The sequence below is a fragment of the Arachis ipaensis genome, chromosome B10 (genome assembly GCF_059453495.1).
Source record: "Arachis ipaensis isolate K30076 ecotype BB chromosome B10, ASM5945349v1, whole genome shotgun sequence".
Lineage (NCBI taxonomy): Eukaryota > Viridiplantae > Streptophyta > Magnoliopsida > Fabales > Fabaceae > Arachis > Arachis ipaensis.
Window position 1 is genome coordinate 33,394,646 of NC_142435.1, and position 5,078 is coordinate 33,399,723.

General features: G+C 39.4%; 2 non-coding genes across 2 annotated transcripts; both read right to left on the reverse strand.

Moving 5' to 3' along the window:
- Positions 1 to 1,206: 1,206 nt before the first annotated feature.
- Positions 1,207 to 1,314, reverse strand: LOC148579627 (small nucleolar RNA R71). Its single transcript, XR_015896239.1, has one exon. It is a non-coding gene; the product is annotated as a small nucleolar RNA R71 (small nucleolar RNA).
- A 536-nt stretch (positions 1,315 to 1,850) lies between these two features.
- LOC148579628 (small nucleolar RNA R71) lies at positions 1,851 to 1,958 on the reverse strand. Its single transcript, XR_015896899.1, has one exon. It is a non-coding gene; the product is annotated as a small nucleolar RNA R71 (small nucleolar RNA).
- Positions 1,959 to 5,078: the final 3,120 nt, after the last annotated feature.

The window sequence follows — 5,078 nt, forward strand, 5'->3', positions numbered from 1 at the left end:
ACTTGCCTAGTAAGAAAGGTTCAAGCTTTAAATTTTAAAATCATATCTTTTTGTTTCTTGTTAGTCAAGTAATCAACTTTAATTTTCAAAATCAAATCTTTTTAAATTTCTTTTTCAAATCTTTTTCAAAATAAATTTCAATCACATCTTTTTCAAAATCAATTTCAAAATCTTTTCTAACTTCTTATCTAACTTCTTATCTTTTCAAAATTGATTTTCAAATCTTTTTTTTCAATTAATCTTATCTTGTTTGATTCTTATCTTTTTCAAAACTACCTAACTAATTCTCTCTCTCTAATTTTTTAAAATCACTAACCTCTTTTTCAAATTTCTTTTTAATTAACTAATTGTTTTTAAATTTTAATTTAATTTCATTTCATTTTTCTTCTTAAAATTTTCGAATTTTAACTTTAATTTTAAATTAAAAACAAAAATATTTTTATTTTATTTTATTTTCGAATTCTTCCATCTCTCATCTCCCTCTAATTATTTATTTATTTACTAACACTTCTCTTCTACTCAAAAATTCGAATCAACTCTTCTCCTCTGTGTTCGAATTCTTATTTTTTCTTTCTTCCATCCTTCTCTTCTTATACTCATATAAGGAATCTCTATATTGTGACATAGAGGATTCCATATTTTCTTTTCTGTTCTCTTCTTTTTCATATCAGCAGGAACAAGGATAAGAATATTCTTGTTGAAGCTGATCCTGAACCTGAAAGGACTCTGAAGAGGAAGCTAAGGGAAGCTAAAGCACAACTCTCTGGAGAAAATCTGACAGAAATTTTTGAAAAAGAAGGAGACATGGCCGAAAATAATAACAATGGTGGAGGTGCAAGGAAGATGCTTGGTGACTTTACTGTACCAAATTCCAACTTGCATGGAAGAAGCATCTCAATTCCTGCCATTGGAGCAAACAATTTTGAGCTAAAGCCTCAATTAGTTTCTTTGATGCAACAGAATTGTAAGTTTCATGGACTTCCATCAGAAGATCCTTTTCAGTTCTTAACTGAATTCTTGCAGATTTGTGATACTGTTAAGACCAATGGGGTTGATCCCGAGGTCTACAGGCTTATGCTTTTCCTGTTTGCTGTAAGAGACAGAGCTAGAATATGGTTGGACTCTCAACCTAAAGATAGCCTGAACTCTTGGGATAAGCTGGTCACGGCTTTCTTAGCCAAGTTCTTTCCTCCTCAAAAGCTTAGCAAGCTTAGAGTGGATGTTCAAACCTTCAAACAGAAAGAAAGTGAATCCCTCTATGAAGCTTGGGAGAGATACAAGCAACTGACCAAAAAGTGTCCTTCTGACATGCTTTCAGAATGGACCATCCTGGATATATTCTATGATGGTCTGTCTAAATTATCTAAGATGTCATTAGACCATTCTGCAGGTGGATCCATTCACCTAAAGAAAACGCCTGCAGAAGCTCAGGAACTCATTGACATGGTTGCAAATAACCAGTTCATGTACACTTCTGAAAGGAATCCTGTGAGTAATGGGACACCTCAGAGGAAGGGAGTTCTTGAAATTGATACTCTGAATGCCATATTGGGTTAAAATAAAATATTAAGCTAAAGCCTCAATTAGTTTCTCTGATGCAACAGAATTGTAAGTTTCATGGACTTCCATCAGAAGATCCTTTTCAGTTCTTAACTGAATTCTTGCAGATCTGTGATACTGTTAAGACCAATGGGGTTGATCCCGAGGTCTACAGGCTTATGCTTTTCCTGTTTGCTATAAGAGACAAAGCTAGAATATAGTTGAACTCTCAACCTAAAGATAGCCTGAACTCTTGGGATAAGCTGGTCACGGCTTTCTTAGCCAAGTTTTTTCCTCCTCAAAAGCTTAGCAAACTTAGAGTAGATGTTCAAACCTTCAAACAGAAAGAAGGTGAATCTCTCTATGAAGCTTGGGAGAGATATAAGCAACTGACCAAAAAGTGTCCTTCTGACATGCTTTCAGAATGGACCATCCTGGATATATTCTATGATAGTCTGTCTAAATTATCTAAGATGTCATTGGACCATTCTGCAGGTGGATCCATTCACCTAAAGAAAACGCCTGCAGAAGCTCAGGAACTCATTGACATGGTTGCAAATAACCAGTTCATGTACACTTCTGAAAGGAATCCTGTGAGTAATGTGACGCCTCAGAGGAAGGGAGTTCTTGAAATTGATACTCTGAATGCCATATTGGGTCAAAATAAAATATTGACTCAACAAGTCAATATGATTTCTCAGAGTCTGAATGGATTGCAAACCGCATCCAACAGTACTAAAGAGGCATCTTCTGAAGAAGAAGCTTATGATCCTGAGAACCCTGCAATAACAGAGGTGAATTACATGGGTGAACCCTATGGAAACACCTATAATCCCTCATGGAGAAATCATCCAAATTTCAAATGGAAGGATCGACAAAAGCCTCAACAAGGCTTTTATAATGGTGGAAGAAACAGGTTTAGCAATAGCAAGCCTTTTCCATCATCTACTCAGCAACAGACAGAGAATTCTAAGAAGAATCCATCTAGCTTAGCAAATATAATCTCTGATCTATCTAAGGCCACTCTAAGTTTCATGAATGAAACAAGGTCCTGCATTAGAAATTTGGAGGCACAAGTGGGCCAGCTGAGTAAAAGAGTCACTGAAACTCCTCCTAGTACTCTCCCAAGCAATACAGAAGAGAATCCAAAAAGAGAGTGCAAGGCCATAACCTTACTTGGTGTGGCCGAACCCAAAGAGGAGGAGAAGGACGTGAATCCTAGTGAGGAAGACCTCCTGGGACGTTCACTGACCAATAAGGAGTTTCCCTTTGAGGAACCAAAGGAATCTGAGGCTCATCTAGAGACCATAGAGATTCCATTGAACCTCCTTTTACCATTCATAAGCTCTGATGACTATTCTTCCTCTGAAGAGGATGAAGACATCAGTGAAGAGCAGGTTGCTAAATATCTAAGAGCCATCATGAAGTTGAATGCCAGTTTATTTGGTAATGATACTTGGGAGGATGAACCCCCCTTGTTCACCAATGAACTCAGTGAATTGATAAGGCAGACATTGCCTCAGAAGAAATCGGATCCCGAAAAGTTCTTCATACCTTGTACCATAGGCACCATGACCTTTGAGAAGGCTCTGTGTGACCTTGGATCAGGGATAAACCTCATGCCACTCTCTGTAATGGAGAAACTGGGAATCTTTGAGGTACAAGCTGCAAGAATCTCACTAGAGATGGCAGACAAATCAATGAAACAGGCTTATGGATTAGTAGAGGACTTGTTAGTAAAGGTTGAAGGTCTTTACATCCCTGCTGATTTTATAATCCTAGACACTGGGAAGGATGAGGATGAATCCATCATCCTTGGAAGACCCTTCCTAGCCACAGCAAAAGCTGTGATTGATGTGGACAGAGGAGAGTTGGTCCTTCAACTGAATGAGGACAACCTTGTGTTTAAAACTCAAGGATCTCCTTCTGTAACCATGGAGAGGAAGCATAAAAAGCTTCTCTCAGTGCAGAGTCAACCAAAGCCCCCACAGTCAAACTCTAAGTTTGGTGTTGGGAGGCCACAACCAAACTCTAAGTTTGGTGTTGAACCCCCACATTCAAACTCTAAGTTTGGTGTTGGGAGGTCCCAACAATGCTCTGAACATCTGTGAGGCTCCATGAGAGCTCACTGTCAAGCTATTGACTTTAAAGAAGCACTTGTTGGGAGGCAACCCAATGTTATTTAATTATATCTATTTATTTTCCATTGCTATTCTATACTTTCCTTAGGTTGATGATCATGTAAAGTCACAAAAATAACTGAAGAATCAAAAACAGAATGAAAAACAGCATTAAAAATAGCTCACCCTGGAGGAAGAGCTTACTGGCATTTAAACGCCAGTAAGAAGCATCAAACTGGCGTTTAACGCCAGAAAAAAGCATCAAGCTGGCGTTAAACGCCAGAAACAAGCACCAGACTGGCGTTTAACGCCAGAACAGAGCATGGAATTGGCGTTAAACGCCAGAAACAAGCAGCAAGCTGGCGTTTAACGCCAGACATGCATTCTAAGGGTGTTTTGCATGCCTAATTGGAACAGGGATGCTAAGTCCTTAACCCACTGGATCTGTGGACCCCACAGGATCCCTACCTACCCCACCTCTTCTTCTCTCCTCTTCACACCTTTTCATAACTCTCTTCCCTAAATACCCTTCACCAATCACCTCTATACCTCTTCTCCAAATACCCTTAACCACTCACATCCATCCACTCTTCCCCAGAAACCCCACTACCTCCAAAATTCAAATTCTTTTTCCTTCCAAACCCAACCCTAATGGCCAAAACCTACCCTTCTCCCCACCCCTATATATACCCCTCAACACTACTCCATTTTCACACATTACAACCACCACTCCTCCCCTTGGCTGAATATACCTTCTCCCTCCATCTCCTCCATTTTCTTCTTCTTCTACTACTTCCTTTCTTCTTTTGCTCGAGGACGAGCAAAACTTTTAAGTTTGGTGTGGTAAAAGCATTGCTTTGTGTTTTTTCTTAACTATTAATGGCACCTAAGGCCAGAGAAACCTCAAGAAAGAGGAAAGGGAAGGCAATTGCTTCCACCTCTGAGTCATGGGAGATGGAGAGATTCATCTCAAGGGTCCATCAAGACCACTTCTATGAGGTTGTGGCCAAGAAAAAGGTGATCCCTGAGGTCCCTTTTAAGCTCAAAAAGAGCGAATATCCGGAGATCCGATAAGAGATTAGAAGAAGAGGATGAGAAGTTCTCTCTAATCCTATTCAACAAGTCGGGATCTTAATGGTTCAAGAGTTCTATGCAAACGCATGGATCACTAGGAACCATGATCAAAGTATGAACCCGAATCCAAAGAATTGGCTTACCATGGTTCGGGGGAAATACTTAGATTTCAGTTCGGAAAATGTAAGGCTGGCGTTCAACTTGCCAATGATGCAAGAAAACACACGCCCCTACACTAGAAGGGTCAACTTTGATCAAAGGTTGGACCAAGTCCTCATTGACATATGTGTGGAAGGAGCTCAATGGAAAGTTAACTCAAGAGGCAAGCCGGTTCAATTGAGAAGA